The sequence below is a fragment of the Hylaeus anthracinus genome, unplaced genomic scaffold (assembly GCF_026225885.1).
Source record: "Hylaeus anthracinus isolate JK02 unplaced genomic scaffold, UHH_iyHylAnth1.0_haploid 12000, whole genome shotgun sequence".
In the NCBI taxonomy this organism is placed as follows: domain Eukaryota; kingdom Metazoa; phylum Arthropoda; class Insecta; order Hymenoptera; family Colletidae; genus Hylaeus; species Hylaeus anthracinus.
This window is the reverse complement of record NW_026534347.1, coordinates 5984914-6003739: the sequence shown is the minus strand read 5'-3', so window position 1 is coordinate 6003739 and position 18826 is coordinate 5984914. Positions and strand designations below refer to the sequence as shown.

At 39.8% G+C, this 18826-nt stretch overlaps 1 protein-coding gene across 1 annotated transcript in view; it reads left to right on the top strand.

Annotated features, from left to right (window-relative positions):
• Positions 1–1712: 1712 nt before the first annotated feature.
• The window catches only part of LOC128890125 (5-hydroxytryptamine receptor 1), a 113714-nt gene continuing 96600 nt past the window's right edge, over positions 1713–18826 (top strand). Inside the window, exons 1-2 of the mRNA XM_054148350.1 lie at positions 1713–1724; positions 4619–5980. The gene's annotated coding sequence lies outside the window, so the exon portion shown is untranslated. The remainder of the gene's footprint in view (positions 1725–4618; positions 5981–18826) is intronic.

Here is an 18826-nt window from a genome sequence, read left to right as displayed (position 1 = left end):
AACTAGATTTTCAATAGGTTCGAGGCACTCGTGAAGAGTAAACGAAGGGATTTGTATCTTTGGAAGGAATTAAGTCAGAATATTTAGGTCAGGTATGATCGCTCGAGATTCTGCACAATTTATTCAGAAATATCGCGAGACAGATCTAGTTTTAGAATGATATATTCTGTTACAACAAAATAATATACAACCGACCAATATCGTCGTGATTAAATTGCCTCAAGTTGATTCTACTAGTTACGTTGTTATCCAAATCAAATCTGCTCACCTCTGCCTCTAAAAATAGGTTTTTGACATCTTTGGACCTGCGAGCTTTTAGCGTTAACGTGAGATTTGAAAGCACGCTCGCAGAAATACTTTGTCGATCGAAGACCTCCGTAGGAACGAAGGTAGCTTCACATTTTGCAGCCAAAATATCAAGTAATTTGAAAAAAAAAAATTATTAAAATTTAGAGGATTAATGCATTCGAATTATGACCGAGCATTTTCTGTTTTAACAAGACAATTTATTCTAGTCGCCGAATAAATTCTTCCAGGTAACCCAGCAGAGCATAAAAGATACGATTATATTGGCTTCGTTTGATTTATGCGCGGCGAACTTCTTTCTTTTTACCGCGGCGTAAGCTACTGTGGGTCTACTACAATCGACCTCTTCATTTATAATAACAACGTACAGGTCATTAAACCTTCGTTCCTATAACTTCGATAAATTTCTAGTATATAAAAATGCGGATTACCGCAGACCGCTTTAACGCAATCAATAGGGATTCCGTACGTTAATATCGAAGCTCGCATATTTCTTCTCCCATTGCAGAAATTGAATTCCGTTCTTTCTAACGAATTGAATATATCAGATGTGTAATTACCAGACCAAATATTCTTTAATTTAACTATATTTAAAGAAGCTATTACAGAAGTTAATGAACAAGAATTGCTGCAAACGGTAGAAAATAATTAACGAAAATATCGACTCGGTCTTAATTAAAGAGAAAGATGAATTAATAATGACAAATTAAAACGGGTTACTGGTTAAATAGACTTAAATTGTGTCAAAAGAAGGAATAGTTAGCTACAAATCACAGTAAATACTAATAAAAAAAAAAACCAGAATAAATATGAAATGTTGGTCAGCGACCGTGCTAAACGACGAGGGATTCGATTACCACATCGACTTCAGCCCAGAATTATACTCTATATGCCGCCAGAGGGTCGATGCATCGCAGCCACCGACATATCGATGCGTTTCACGGAGTGTCTCGTTGCAACTGACATTATTAGTACTACGGCGGAGTGCTCTGTTCGATAAAACGCGCACAGGGCGTACGCGAGATCGGATTACCGATCGTGGCGTGGACTTCTGTCCTACAACGATAGCTGGATTTTACCTGTACAACTATAGTCTGTAGACGAGGGCGACTGAATCGCAAATAATAGTCGCAGCACACACGACCCAAAAAGCACTCGCACGCCCCAACACTTGTTGCTGAGAATTCCTGACGAATCGCAACTAAAAATTGTTGGCGCGCCCCCCGTCGTCGCTGGAAATCCCGCAGTGAGGAATATGAAATATGAAATGGTATTTAATCATCGCTCCAAGAAACGCGAAATTTCGCTCTCGGTGCGCTTGGAAACTTAACGAAACGCTGGTTAAATTAATTGTGAGAATTACTTGGCCTCGAACGAAACTGTAGCGGTTATTCTGCCGAAATGGGGGTATCAACAAAGTGGAAATAAATTGCTGGCTTATTATTTTCGATAGGGATATTTGTAGTATTAAATATTTTCTACTATCGTATGGAAAATAGTATATACGTTAAACGAGTAGTTATGTTTCATGCTTCTCGACGGCTATTCTGTGATGTGTTGATGGTAAAACAACTTTATTTGTTGAAACTGTGACTGCATTTAATTCTGATACTCTTTATCGTTAACAAAAAAAAAAGAGAAAATGTTTTATACCCCACACTAACAATCCTCGTAAACGTATTTCAAGATTCGAATGTTTGTGGACGAAAAATGTAAACGAAAACAATTCCCTGATTAAAGCTCGCGCTTGTTCGAAGCTCAGCTTTCCCTGAGAAATCCGATTGGAGTACGAAAATACATCCCATTGTTCAGGATTGCGATTTCGTTGGACGGAATTTCGTGGATGGTGTTAGTAGCGGGTGTCGTAAAAGTTTATGCGCGGCTAGTGTCAGGAAGGATGAATAGGAACGACTTTGGGAGTGGATCTATGGTACTGTTTTCTACTAGCTATCTGTCGCATAGCAATCCTCCCATATCCTATACGTGCAAATAAATAAAAAGAAATGGGAACTTCAAGAGAAAGACTTCCGGGACTGAAAGATTATTATTTTAAAGCCTGCACCTTGTTCAAAAGCTCAACACGCGGTTCACGATTCTGGGAAAGGAACTATTCGCGAGGAACGCGTGACTTGTCGTTCCAGGCAGCTTTCGCGGTACGTCTAGTCACGTTGCAAAGAAAGCAACGGGAACCCAGGAAGCATTTAAAAATCTCCCCCTCTCGCGAGAATTTCGAAAAGCTTTCGTCTCGATTCGCTCGCTCGCCACTCTTTGAAACGAAACACCAGCCGAGCCCACTCGAATTACTTTCACGTGGAAATTACTTCGTCTGCGCCTCCGGCTATTCGTTTAACTGCGAGGCGTTTCAGAAAGCCACCTGCCGCGTTGGCGCGTCGCCCACCGGAAACGCTTCTGCACTCGCCTGAATCCGTCTGAATTTCTTGCTGCCAATTTGACGACTAATTCACGACGCCCAAATCGTTCCTTGTAATAATCACGCAGAGAGACGTTCTGGAGGTTTCCTAGGAAGATTGAACGATTGGCGCACACAATTTAAGAAAAAAAAAGATAAAGCTGTACAATCTCATTGGTTATGTAATGGAAATTTTGGTGAAACAAAAATAACATGTGCTTCTCATTTTAAAACGATACATCTCCCTATAATAAATTTCGAATAAGTATTGCTAGAAGAACAACATGCACCGACAGGCTAGCTTTTCTGCGAACTGTAATCATTACTTCATTAACGCAATTTTACCAAAGTAAAGCACACATTTAGTAAAAATAATAGTAGAAATAATAAAAGAAATATCAGAAGAATATTAAGAAAGACACAATTCTGGAGAAATATATTAATCAATCAATTGATAAGGTACAGAGATGTCTCCCTATTAGAAAACACGGTGCTCAGTGTTGTATCGGTTGCATCGATAAAATTTCGTGAGCGTTACTCGAGAAACGCTTGGAAACGTCAAAGGTCACTATCACGAAGATTACAGAATCGCGTTCGTTTGCCAGCAGTCAGCCGAGTCACGATTCGACGAGTTACGAGAACTCGTTCTTGACTCGCACTTCGGTCCAACTTTCCTCGTATTAAATTTCCTTCTCATTACCTCCACCTGTTATTCGCGAATACGGGCGTTAATGGTAATTTAAAGTCAAACGCGTCGGCTGCAATCGAAGAAAACTTTCATCCGCCGAACTCCGCGCCTGAAGTCTGTCTACCGTTTTGTTCTTCACGCTTAATGCACCGTAAAGAGCCTCGGAGCTACGTTCGCCACTTCCTAAAATCACTTTCGCGATCGACGTGGAGCGATCTCTGGACGAAAACATTTTCTGGATGTACAAAAAGTCGGAATAACGTGGCCAGGCTGCTCCACACGGTACTTTCTTTTTTTACCGCATTTCTGTATTAGATTGACCACAGCTTTCAGGAGTCCATTATCTTCGCTTCCACTATCCGACATTATCATCCCGAAAATTCGTTTCCGTTGGAAAAACACGTCCACCGATGGGGGGCGTCGACGACACATCATAAAAGCACACGATCGATGCGAAAAACTCGAAACCACTGTCTTTATGTACAAAGAAAACAGCCGCTCTCTACCTTGCTGCTTTTATATAAGCCGGGGAAACTAACGAGTGTCCTTCCTAATTAAAATCCCTTGATGCGTAGAGGATAACACTTGTTTCGCTATTTTTAGAAATAAAGGAACGGAAGCTTCTCTCTGGAGTCGTTTGCACCCTTTCAGCTTGCTAAACATGAAAGATGTTGACGATTTTCATGGAAATTCGATTATTGCTTGCAATATATGTGAGAATTAATCTGGTTAGGGAACATTGTTTTAAGGGAAAATTTTAAAGGGAGGAAGTGGATGTTCATTTGTGTGGTTTCCTTTTATATTCAATTTTCGTTAGGTTTGAAATAGTTTAAGCTTCTCTCTATTTATTGAATAAAAACCAGGTGTCACTTCATCCGTTCACTGTATTTAAATGAAGCTTCTTGAAAATTATTCACGCCTTTTTATTTTACATTCAGTTACCAAAAAATAACCAAAGCTATAACCAAGCGTGTAGCTTTAGTTTGATACAGCTTGTGGACGGCCATAAAATTTTTCTTACGTTTCGAGAAGTTTGTGGTTCGCGCGATGCGTGGCGCGAAAAATGCGTGGCGGTGGGTACGCACGCGTGTGAAGAAAACAACAGCACAGGGCGTTACGATGCGTTGCGTCATGCGTTGGACGGTTTTCCGGATAGGGCAGTAATTTGGCGCCGCGGCGCAAGCGCCGCAAGGCGGGTCCAGGTCAACGGCAAGAACCCGGTCTAGTCGTACGACGAACGTCCAACCGGCTCGTCGGCATCGCGACTCTCCGCGAGCTCGTGCGAGCGCAATCGCTTCCCCCCTTCTACCTCCCACCGCGAAGATAACAGAGAAGACGGAAGAGCAACAGGACGAGAGCCCCAAACAGATCTGTGCGTGCGAACCCCCATCGCGAGCTCACCCCGAAAACTACTAAAACAACAATTTCACCGATGTAAAGTTTCGTCTTGATCGAATAAAAGAAAATCGAAAAGAAAACCGATTGAAAAAGTGATCGGTCAAGGAATTAGCACTTGCCTCGAAGAATTCGGTGACAACCAAGCGTTCTTCCACTCTGGTGACCGTGTGATCAACGATCGCGATGATCGATGGCCAACAGCTGAAGAAACCGAGGAACGAGTCGTTACACGCAGATTCGAGCAAGGAAAGAGTTGACTGTCTGATGGATCGTGTTTGGAGAGACGTGACCGGGGAAATCGTCGGGGAAACGATATAAAGAACGACCCGTTCGCGTCCAAGTCTTCTTCTTTTTTTTCGTCCGAAGAGCTCCTGTCAATCACGAGAGGCGAGGGTGAGAGTAAACAAAGTCGACTTCGGGAGAAGGCTCGGCCTGATCGAGAGGCTCGATCCAGAATATGATGAAATTCTCGTTTTCATCGGAAGCGTAGCTCGAATATCGACAGAAGCCGGCGGGGACACGCGGATTTCGGAGACAGGCACTCGCGAGTGCGACGAGCAGAGGCGCACTTGTTTTGTTTTCCTTCGGGGAAGTGCGAACCATTTCGGAGTGATAGTTTCGAAGTTGATAGTGACACGAGGCGAAATTGGACTTGTCAAAAAAAAGTGTGAATGACATCGAGTTCATAATACGAGAATGGAGGTACTTGTATAATGCACTCTTGAAAGATATTGGACAGTATCAAAAAACAAGTCCAAATGTTACACAGCAATATGTGAACAAGGTGATGCCTGTGTTTGCTACATGTTGGACAATTTAGACTAATCGAAACAAGTGTGCATATTACCAAGTGCATAATTGAGTAAATCTATCAGTATCTTGCATAATGCACAAAGATTGTACGAAACCAAAGAAAAAATCCAATCTAAACCAATCTAACTAGTCTAAACTAAATATAAACTAATAATATAAAAATTATAGTGTCAGTTCCCTGACGATGCACTCCCGAAAGACTGGGCCATCGAAGAGATCCGAAATGTTACGAAGTGATGTGTGAACGGCTCTGTGTTTATCGGAAGTTGAGGAAGTCAGCGAGGGATCGAGGATCGATCGCGGAGCCGAGCATCCTCGTTCTTCCTGCGCTTCAACGAGAGCATCGCGTGTCACGGCTCGAACAGGTACGTGAATTTCGCCACTCTTAACCTTAATCCTCCGAGCCATGACTACCGGCAGTCGGGAAGGAAGGAGGGATACAAGCGTGTCGGCTGTGCGATGGAAAAGGAAATTGGTTCATATTGGCCTCTCTCAATTGCCGATGAGCGCACATGGCGCGCGTAAAGCGCAGCGCGGCCTATCGAGCCGTGTGCAGGAAAAAGTTTTCAAACTACTCGCTGCATATATTGAGAAAGGCTCGAGTGTGCGCGTCCCACCGATGCAGATAGGATGAACAATGTTGCTCTATGATAATTTCGCGGACGGTGATTAGAAGTTGGGGGAGGCTTTGTATCGTTAACCTCGAAAGTGGAGGTCAGAGCCTCGTTACGTGATGTATCGAGCTACGTGCCAGTTGGTCAGTGGTTCTTTACCCTTTGCACTCGACATTTTATCTGGGAAGTGTTAGAAAGTTTAGACAATGTCGTAAATATTTGGTGAACCTCTTGCAATTTAGATAAAATTGTTTCGTGGATAGATGAATGCGCGAAAATATTATATTTTATTATTTTGGGGCCATAGAAACCTATTTTTGTTGGACACCAAAGCTTTAAACGTAACTTACTACATACATTTGCTTAATAATCCGCTGAACAATGAAATGTTTCTTCATATTTGCATTAAAGAGAAACGAATGTATGTAAAACTTTTTATTCGTATAATGAGTTTTTGGAAAAAGTACACGGTCGTATAATTTGTATCGCCCTCGCCGCAGGGTAATCTCAAAATTGATCAAACAATTAGCCCAACTTGTTTCATTCTGCGTAACCTAACAAAATTTGATTTTCAAACTATGCGCGAAAATTGACGTAAAGTGCTCGTATATTACATCGACGTACCGAACATAGAAACGCGACATTCCCAGGGCGACGTAATTAATTTTTCAACTTTTCAACTTCGTACATCAATTAAGCATCGCGGAACTCTTGGTGCTCTTCCACCGTTGAACTTCGCGACGATCGATCCTCGTTGCCGAAATCGTGGACGTTATTAAAATGATAAATTTGCCCACCACGACGAAAGTCATCGCGACGGAATATTCTTTGAAATTGCTGAATTTAGATGAGTGATTTAATCGTGCGAGAAATGAGAATAACCCAGTTCCCCCGTCGACTCTTTGTGTACGGAGCATTAAAACAAATGGAAATATCATGGTAATGATTCGGTATCAATCATATCGTCGTTGGGAAACACACGCGACGTCTTCAAGGCCCTGGAATGCGACGCTCGTCACGAATCCGTTGATTACTCTTTGGGTACTTTGGTAAAAATTGAAAGACATTGGAATTATTCAAATTCAAAGACGCAGTATATTTAAATTAATATTGAAAATTCTAGAGGTAACAAAGATTTATATCAACACTAGGTTTACTTATGCTGACTTTTATCCATGTAGAGTGACAAATTTATTTTTGTTCCCTCGTAATTAATTTTAGTAAATCAACTTCACTTATTAACTTAGTGTCAATACAAATATTCCAGAATTTTGTCAGATGGCAAAGGTGGTTCAGCCCGAAAGAAGAATAAAGAATTTACACAAAGTCATGTCTGGATGGCTTCTTTAAAAGTCTTTTTCCAGCCAGAATTTTCGTCGTCCATCTCATTCTTTTCTAAATCGAACAAATCTGTCCGCCGCGAAAAATAAATTCCCCTTTGCAATTTTCTATCAATCATTTCAGTTCCAATCCAAGTGAAACGCGAAAACAGAAGTCTCGAATAGTTCCCGAACAAAAGCCGCGATGCAAGTAAAATTCGAAAACAAGTTACGAAAAACTCGAGAACTTCCGTTTTGTAACTGGAACACGTTTCTGCAATCCGCGGTTGTATTGTTGGTGCCCCGTGGTTCTATAACAAATATATTGCTGGCTTTGGTGCGGTTGATTGTATCTTTGGCAGCAAGCCTGCTTGTCTATCGCCAGCAGCACTAACCGCAAGGTGTTTCCGTTTAAATAATTTCAACCAGAGAGAAGTTAACCTGCCGTTCAAACTTTTCTTACTTTCGACAGGTTCACGCTGTTCGTTTGAATGGGAGATTGTAACAAAGATGTGCAAGAATTACGTCTGCAAAAAAATATGTGGAAAATCTGGAAACGTTGAAACGATTTGATGTACCTCCATTTTTAATTGGCTCGACAGCCACTTGAAAATTATCGATTCGTAGCATTCATGTATTTCCAATTCGATGCAAGAAATACCTTAAAAATTGTGGAAATTAAAACGGCGTTAAAAATATATATTTGTCACATTGTCCTGTTTTCCATTCCACTGAATTTCCATATATAATGACAATAAAATTCAAGCTGAAACCGATCGCGAATGTGTCAAGAATTGATCTCGGTCCAACCAAAGGTACTTCTGAATATAAATAACAAAAATATAAAATCCGCCAATTTTAGTGTCTTCGCTTGAACTGCGATCTCAATTCAGATCTATACCGATCTCTTCCGTTCGACAAAAAAAAATAAACCAATGGAAAGCCCGCTTGCCTCGCGTATGCACTGTGGATAGCACGTAGCACGACCCTTCCTGGGAAGTTCATAAAAGTTGCAAGTCTGAATAATTCAACGAGTAGGTCGAAAGAAGCCCTGACGACAGTCGCTGCGGATTCGAAAAAGAGAGCTTTCGTTTTCCCACAGGGACGCGAATTAACCAGATTTTACGGGGAATGAAGGATTACGTGGTATTCTCGGAGAGAGACGAAATTAAATTAAGCTGGGTTTTTGTTCTAAATCTTAACGGGCACCTTTTTAAGTTGCTTTGATTCCTTTGAGGCTGCTGATATTCCCTCTTCTAGAATCGCGCGAGTCGCTCGGGTTATGTTCCTCGCGAATCGTCTAATTACCTGCTCGGGATTTTACGTCAGCTCGTGGACATCAATGATTCAACGTCTTCCTTTCTTCGGGAAATTGCATCCAAGAGGTAATGGTATAAAGCGTACGGTGCGTTGAAATTTTTATAGAAATTTTCCGGAAGGAGAGAGGGATAGATCAAATTTTTTCTTCTTCTGACTTGTTATTTCTATTTCCCTAGAAGTACACGCGAAATTATCTCTTTTTCTCATGGAACACTCAGAGCAACGCCGGTCTGTGTCCCGCGATTCGATTTCGTCGCGATTAAGTTCGCCAACGGGAACATTCGGTTGTCTACGGCGCGCGTTTGGCGAGAAAATATTTGAGCGAGACTCCGCTAGGCGGAATTTCACTTTGCTGTTTCATTCATCAACGAGATGCTCTCCTCTTTAAATATCACTTTTCCCGCGGGAAAAAATAACTTTTCTCATTTGAATTTTCTTAATCTCGCTTTTCGTTTAACCGCGCTCGATATTCCTCGCTGCTCTGTTTGTTTGACGGTCGCCCGTTACTTTCCGCGATGCGCGCGCCCGGATGCAACAGTTTTCAAACGGAGTTATGCATTTTCCACGATAACCAGAAATGCGCTTCGCACGGTTGAAGATAAGGGTAATATAAATCGTTTTCTGGAAATTATGAGGGTGAAGCGCGGTTCGTGAGCGATAAAATTGCTTTTTGCTTTTCAGATATCATACTCTTGAGAATGCGATAAAATGTTAAAATTAAATTTATACGAAGATATATAAAATAACTCAGCAGGGTAATTTTTTATAATTGTGAACTAAAAAGGACGACAATTTTTTTATTTTGATATGTTTAAAAATATTCGTGACACTTTAAGAGGCAAAGCAGAACTCGTCTTTATTTTTTAAATATTGATCGGCTCCGAAAGTTCAAGATATGCTTACGCTCGAATACTCACACAGTATCTATATACATTTATGAATGCGGTGCATGCAGTATTATATCAGCTATAGTTCTTTGCTCTGCATATACACATTGCGGTAGGGACTGTCGTTGTGCTACAAATATCCATCGACAGTGGCACTTTATGCGCGCTGAAATACTATCCTGCGAGGCTCAATGTTTACTACTCACTGGCCTTTCACAACCCAGAGCCTTGTATTGTTCCCGCCGTCAGTTTGCCTCGGTTATGCACAACCACCTTCCTATTTTGGTGCACGTTGCTTCTTTTTAATCAAACGGAATTCGTGCTTTATGGCCTGTAGCTTTCCAATTGGTGAAATTGGAATATTCTGCTCGTCGGTGCTGTCGATATTCGCCACTGAACTTTCTTGTTCTCGATGTAAACTTGCACTTTCCAAATTTATTGTAAAGCGGTATATCGATTAGGCCTTGTAAGGAACTTGTAAATAAAAAGATGTGGTTTGAAGGAGCGGGGACTTCCAAACAAAAAGCTTGAAAATAAAAAAGATTAGTAGTACAAAATGAATTATCGTTTATTTAGGAAAGTTCTGAAAAGTTTGTGTAGATATAGAAGACTGCGGTTGTAGATATCCAGAATTCCATGCATACGTTTGTGGAGCCAAAATTGTTGAAAATAGTGGAAAGGAAATAGTATCAGACAGGAAGGCGCTGTCGTGACTGTTACGAGAGCGTTAAACGATGAAGATCGAAAAACCGCTGCCAAGAAAGCTGTAAGAGTGAAAACAATTTCTTGAAAAGTCTCGGGAATGATTCGTCTTTTATATAATAGCGTGATAAATGTTGTCGAGTTAATGGACATCGAGCAAATGGAGTTTTATCACCCATATATGGATGACGTGGTGGTCAACGTGTTAATACTGGTGTCACATTTCTTAATCTACCATAAATTAACTAAAAACCCAAGGGCTCGTATTATTCGCCACTCAGTTTCTTTTCCCTTCATCACTTCTAAAATAACTTCCTATGCAACTTGGAACTCCTCCACCTCCAAAAGTGTGTGCATCAAAGAGGTAAACCGATGTCCCGATGTAAAATATATTCCCCATCGTGTACATCGCTGCAAAGGGTTAAAACTTCCCCCGTATTTCGTTCAGCACCGTCGTGGTTTCTCTCGAGCCTTCTCGGCGTGTTATATTCGAGTAATATCGAGCCAGTGTTCGCATCGAGTGCTCCGAAAGGATCCATGCATTTCGAGACTGCGCCCTCGTCGAGATATCGATCATCGAGAATCCGTTGAAATTCAAGAAGCATTCGGACGGGCTCCAGGCTGAGTTCGCGTTTCGTTAAATCCGTGCTCGAAAAATCGACGTTTCACAGGGCGAAAAGAATTCTGTGGAGCCCTCGGCGATCGCCGCGCAAACGCGACTCCTGCGTTCGTCGTTTATCAGGTTCTGTATCTGGATTTACGAGGTACAATCCACTGGTCGAATTTTCTTCATAAATTCTTGGAGACCCTGTGCCGCGTGAAGATAAATTGAACGTATCCGCTTTAAGGAAACGGAACCGCCGTATCCTCTTTAAAGTGCCATAGATAAGGCAGCTGGTTGGCCGCGAGCATGAAAACACGGTCATGGTGGCAAGAAGCATCGTTTCCGTGTCTTATTTATTTATTAATTACTCTACCTGCAACAACCGTTGTCCATTTCCTTGATCTTGAATTTTGATTAATTTTAGAGACAAACAAATTTGCTTTATGCACTTCGAGTTATTTAAGATCCTGTTACAGGAAGAACATTGGTTGTACGAATGTTTAATTAATGTTACTTGTACAGGACTGTGATTAACTCTTGCATTATCTCATTCGTACAATAATTTTGCATCAATTTTAAAAATCACTGGCTATACTAACATGAGAGTAACGTTTTTGCATATACATTCTACATTATTGGATAAAAATCATGTATTCGCGAGATTGTTCGGCATTATGATAATGTGGGTTTATAAATAATCGTTGTTTTCGTACATGAATGCGCAGCAGATAATGCATTTCACGTTACGCAGATAAATTATTCAATTTAATAATTCATCGGTACGTTTGATCGTCGTGTAATTCAGCGTGCCTACAATGCGCATGTGTGACGTGTTGTCGGTTGAATAGTGCGTTTAAAGTGCCACGGAAGATATATTGTTGCTTCCGTAACCTATTGAACAAGTGTTTATAGATCACTTTAGCCGTCAGGTCACGAGTTATCAAAGGGTAACGTATTCGCAACGACAATTGACATTTTAAACGTTCTTAAAATAGCTGGGAAATTCCTTCTTCGTTTCCTGTTTCATACTAAATCAATAATAGCTACGATATGAGAAATTATATAAACTCATATGTCCTACAACTGCTGTTCAAATAAAAACAACAGTTTTTTCCTTTTCAACAACTTCAATTTAAGCTAGTGTTTCACATTAATGGCGAGGAGGCTTTAAACGTGAAATGTTTGAAGAAAAATATGCAGATGATTGCAATCGTACGGAAGATGGAAAAATCAGAAAATTGTTGTCCGTTTACGTATCCACTTTGCATGAAGCACGATGTCGTAACAGGTGTTAAAGACTTTTACGCGCCGTTACTGTGACACGCAACGAGGAAATCGTTTTCCCGAGTGTTCCTTATCGCACAGTCTCCAACGAGAGTTTATAAAATTTTATTACCTGTAGCTTGTAAGAACAGCCATTTATGGTATCGTGATAATTTCAGTGTTGTCGCGAATTTCTTTAATTTCCGGTCGTTCGATTTTTTATCGGCGAATACTAAATGTGTATTCATGATTTTGAAACAGGTATAGAGATTATGAATTTTAAAAGTGTATTAATTGACTTAATGTTGTTGTGTATACGTTTATTATTTTTGAAATATAATTTTTACGGTGGGTATAGTAACTGTTAGGAATTCTAAGTGTCTCATTTTTAATTTCATTGAAAGCACCGATGTAGTTGAAATGATAATATCGTTATGAATTTTTTATTCTAGATCAACTGTGTGTGAGAATGTAGTGTAGATGGAAGGTTAGTGGCGAAACCGCATGTGTGCTATTTGCTGCATCGTCTTGAATGTTAAAATTGTCCTAATTACTGTTTCCTGTGCGCCAGATCTATTTCTGCACTATTAGTCAACGTGTAACATTGTGTTTCATGTTTGTAAAAGTTTATTAAATTAATACCTAATATGGAATTAAAACGAATCTTCTTTAATAATTCCATTGGTAATGGATATTCAATTAATAATCTGAACCTGCAATTTAATTTTATTCTTTCGAATTTATTTTTGACTAAATATTATTTTAACCAGTAATGAATTTCGTGAATATTCGAGGGAAGGCGAGATAAATCCTGGGATCTCCTTAATTAAGCAACGAATTTATTTTCTATGGCAAGATGCTTTCACGTAGGTGGTAAATCGAGCAGAATCGCTCGCTTTGTCGCGGAATCGAGCGAATAATTCCATTACGCGAACGGAGTACACCCTGCAGAAACTCCTTCAATGCAGTGTCGTCGTTAATTGTCTTCCAGCGAGTAAACCCTTACGAATAATTATTTCGATTAATGTACGATTTCTGTTCCGCGAATGCCTCTCTGCGATAAAACTTTCTAATCATAATATTTTCTCCAAGTATAATACTTGTATAAACCTTTAAGCAACTTTATTTTTGTTTAATTTTACTTTTGCATTTCCATTTATATACATCGTCTAAATTATTATCTCGATTTAAACGGAAAACTTTAACGTTAGAAGAGCGTTTATAAAAATGTTTCGATAAAAATTCCAGTAGAATAATTACGAAATGAAGCGAGGCACAAAATCGAGAGCCCGATCGACATGAACCGGTGAATTTGAAAAAAAATCAACATTATCGCAATTGAATGTTTGATGCAAACGTGTCAAAGGAAGGTATCACAAGAGAGACATTCCCCCATTGAGGTGGAAGCGCGTTTCCGCCGCTAACGATTTTCCTTTATAACCTTCCAGTCTCGCAAACCAATTTCCTGTGCCATGCGAACTTGTTTCCAACTTTTTTCCCCGTTCCCTGCGATTGTGCAACTGTGAAACACGAACGCCACCTTCGGGGAGATATTGTTTACGAAAATTGACAGAAACATCTTCAAATGAACTGGCAAATCCAGGTCTGGGAATTTGAGTAACAAAAAAAGAAACATATTTAAATCATAAAAAATTAAAAAGGTTTAATTAAATCATGTTTATCGATAGACTATGTGTAATTTACTTAATTTCTGAATAAATGCACGTGCCGTAATATAATTGCTTCTCAAGAATTCATTCTTAGCCCGATTTTATGATTTTATAGTATCATCTTAAGCATAATTGGCTTTTTGGGAAGTAGTCACACGTTTGCAATAATTTACTTTACATCTAGCAGTCTCTAATGGAATTCAGATGCAACTGGCATTTCGCGTTGGCTTATGAGGAAGGAATTGACGCTAATCCGGCTATTCCGTCGCGTGGCAACTTTGTTTTAGGAGAACGTGGACACGAGCACTAATCTGTTTGCCTCTGAATTGATTCAGAGTAGGTGCTCCGCTGGCTTCTCTCTGCCTCGGTCTTCATACGCTCCATCACAATTACCTCGTGTAATAAACAGACGTTTTGGTGCGTAATTGCGTCTTTGGATCCCTGCAGTACATATCAATTCGTTTCATGGGCCATTGCATTCTTTTCTAGCCAATAAATTACAGTTTAGATTAATAAATTCGTTACTAACCGAAGAAAATTTGTATCTATAGTTGTATCAATTACTATTTGCTATTCTTACATATTTGTATACGTACTACATTCAAAGCTTCCTTTCTCGTTTGCTCTATTTAAAACGGTTACTAATGACAGACTCTTCTTCCAGCGAAAGGGCAAAGGAAACTTCTCTCTGTAAATCTCCCTCGAGGTAACATTCCCAGCTTGTAAAACTCGATCAACAATACGCGCCGCGTTTAATACGACTCGCGCAACCATCTCGAATGCACAATAACCGCGCAAACTCTCATCTGAAACGATGGCGAATATTCAAAGTAAAATTCGCCAAAGCACGATGTTGCTAAGTCCACCATGGCTTCCTTTCTCCTGTGTCTTTACTTGTTGAATAACTCCAGCATTATAAAGTTCCCGGGGAGCCATCCGTCTTTTCGCTATCGTTATCGTGCCCTGGCAATGCGAGTTTATCAAATGAGAGAGGAACTTCCCCGAGTAGACTCGATACTCGAACGAATCACCGTTCGGTTAAGCGAAACTCTATCGAGTGGAGATTCTCGCGAGTCGAATGGAGGATGAGTATTGAAAACTTATTTGTTACATTTCCAAGGGCGAAGGGAGGATTGAGTTAACCCCGTTTCAATCAGAAGTATCCTAAGGACGACGTTTTTGCGACGACCTTTCGCTCTTTGCATCCCACAAACCCACCTGAGCGATTAATTACATGAAACGATCGACCCTTTCGGCGCTACTTCGACTCTAGGAGGGATTAATCAATCTCGAAAGAAGCGAGTATCGATGTTTTAAGTGGAAATGGTAGTCGAAACGCGGGACGTTTCAATATTTTCATTATCCTCGCGTGGAGATGTGTTATTCGAGCAAGATTCGTCGTGCATTGAAGGAAAACTCTTCTTGAATATTATTCTCGCTACGTTCACGGCCTTTATTACGCTAAGACGTGGAATACGTTGACTCACTCCTGGTCTGATTACTTCCTCTCACTGTACACGTGATAGGAATCTTCTTCAACGATAGTTGAGTCTGACTTCTTTCTTCGAATACTGCGTGCTTCGCGAGGCGTGGGAATAATATTTCTTCGTAGTTTTGATTATTCTTTGACAACACTTAGATTTTCTAACAATAGCCTCTGAATTATTATTCAATGGGCAAAAAAGTTTTGTCGTTTAATGGTGTTAATCTTTATTATTCAGGAACGTTATGACTACACCAAGTGATTTGACATTTCAATTTAAGATTTTTCAGGAGATAAACTCTGAGATATGTTTTAATGTTACTCTTATAGTGCGATCTTTGAATTTAGACGCCGTATATCAGCACTGTATACCTTAGAGTCAAGACATTAATTACTGTCGCCACCGTAGCCTTAATCCCGGACCAGGTAATCCATGGATTAGACCATACACTCCTATCTCGACTGTCCAAGCTACTCCACGTTCTCCTCGCTTACTATTGTTTGAAATTCATACGCGCAGAGTTGGCTCAATATTTACACTCAGTCGAGCGCGAAATCTTGAATCGAATTATAGTTCAGTCAGACGCCTCTGGATCGTCTACAGAGAAATTCGATCGTATTCGAACGTTTTCTCGATCGTGTAAACGTGAAAACCATCCCAAGCCTTGACGAAGTCTGATTAATCTGAAATATATATATATTAGGGGGGCCTGAAAGTAATGTCGTTTCTGCAGATGTCAATATTTGTTTATCATTTATCACGTCATTGTGTACTAACTGATTTGTATGGATCTGAGTTTGAAAATTTAGACACTAGATAGCAAAAGGTTGTTGGTAAAGAGTGCGAGCACAATTGATTAAAAATAAAAACTTGTTATGAATTTACTTGTTAGAAATTAATGTAAAAGAAACCACATTACTTTCCGGTCACCCTAATATATAGATTGCAAGACTAGCCATTCGAATAAACTATTCATGAATGAACCCAATATAGGTGAGAATACGTGGTGTTTCAAACTCCGTAAATAATAATTATCTGTCGACGAAAATTAAACCCGATTATTTTACAAAGAAATCACCATTGAGTACAGCAAATGAAATATTTTTCAGCCAAAAAGGAACCATTTCTTCATTTGTTACTAATACCAGACTGCGACGAAAGATGGTTAAAGGCCACGAAAACCGACCATGCCTTGCAGGGTCCAGCAGTCTCGTGCAGGAACTTGGCTTTGTGGAAGTTAACCGAACCTTGCGGTAAGAAGTGGTCCAAGTTCCAGTCGACTAAATTTTCTACGAGTCGTTCTGGCCTCGCAAGAACCACCTTGATTTTAGATTCGGACTCCTACAAAGGACAATCAGACGGCATAGATGTCAGCCGCATGACTCTTTTCGAGGAACGGACGTTTCTAGCAGAAGTAGGTTAGAAATGAAGGTAGTTCCAAAGTTTGATATTCATAGCGAAATCAGAACGAAGTAGTGTAAATCTCGAAGGAGTCGGCGGGTGGAATGCTCGAAAGGAATTCGAAGGAGGTTGGACATAATCGAACTGCTGTGCCTTCGAATGGAGTAGACTGTGTTTAACGACTGTTGTTCTAAACAGCTGTTTAGTTAACTAGTAGGACAAGTGTAACTCAGTTTGTTTAGATAAACGTGCGTCGAAATCCGAGTGGGTCTTGTAATTTCTGCTTGGCGGTAAATCCAATTATACCGGCTCTAAGGGAGTTTGTAACTTGCATTTTGTCTTGGAGACGTGAAGTCAGGTGGCCGTTATGAATAATTCATGGTAAATCAAGATAAGGAAGTCTTAGGCTAAGGTAACCTGAAGCTTAGTATAGGTACTGCACCTCGATACTTGCCAGAAAGGGATCGCTCGAAGCGTCCTCAATATGCATCAGCAGTTGCCACGAAAATTGATACGCAAATGTGGTGGAACTGTTGTGAAATGCAACGAAACTTTTCGTCCCCGCTGTGAAAGCATCCTCCGTTGTCAGAGATTTATGAAGTTTTATCAGAAAGTTCTCCACCGTTGCTTGTTTACTCGTCGCAGCAGAATATATGATATCGTTTGATAATACGATTGGAAAACAATGTAAAAATACTTTCTGCGATAAAGTAAATAGCCGCGTGAATTATACATGTTAGATTGATTAACGCGGCGATTCGTCCCATAATTACGAGTTAATCACACAAATGGGACAAATTTTTCCTACGGAATCAACCGAGCGTTATTAACACCGCGCTATTTGTTCTCATCGACAAAGCTGCAAATTACATGGTGCATTTATTATTCAGTCCATGGCAACGTTGCGTTCGTCGTTTAATATTAATCATTGCATAAAATTATTACGTTGGAACGTCGATCGACGCTTTTTGAAGCAATTGGAGGAGGGTGGGATATATGCGTGATAAAATAATTAATTATTTGTAATTGAAAGCGCGGCCAAATTAATATGTTTACGTAAGAAAAATTACATTTATTTATTATTCTACAAGCAAACGTTACTGGAGGTAAATAATGTTTTGCGTGCTTTTTGTTACCTTTAATGGAAACAGTCTGTGTGGTTAGGCGTATTTTTATTAATATTGGATTTGTGGAGAAATAGAAATTCATTGAAACATTTGTAGGGACAATTCGTTTTGAAATAAAAATGTGCTATGATAAAATAATATTTATGTAACAGATTTAGAATATATTTAGTAAAGTATTATTATTTTTAAACTATTTATGAGTTGGTGTTTGATACGTTGGAATAATCGTTGAAAGTAGCTGATAAATAACCGTTGTCGGTATCGAGTGCCACTGAATAGTGAACCCTGTAACCGTGATGCGAGTTATTGATCAATGTCCCTCAATTGCTATTGAAACGTCGATTTCGGGAACGGAGAAATTTAGTTATCAAGAAGCCTATTATCTCCTCGTTAATGTACGAAATGGGATGGAAGGTAGCTCAATTACACGAAATTGGCAGTCCTCAAAGTGGGAAAATTAAACAGGAAGCACCGAAAATTACCGTTCAACTATTGTCTTTTTGGATATCGATTACAGTGAACAACTTGTAACATTGTTCGCAAAATAAGTGCTCCTGTCATTTTTACATAAATTAATGAACTTCGATTTTCGAATCAATATAATATTTAAAATCGCGTTACAATGATAAAATTGACAGATTCGAAGGTCGTCATTAGTTTAAAATCATAAAGTAAATGTTATCTGGACAATTTTATCAAACTCCGCGTGAACAAATTGTTAAGTTTATCGGGACCTGGCTGTAAAAAATGAGGCCAAAAGTCACTCACTCGAAAGGCAGTGCCAACATTGGCATTTTGCGAGATTCTTCTCGCACAAGAT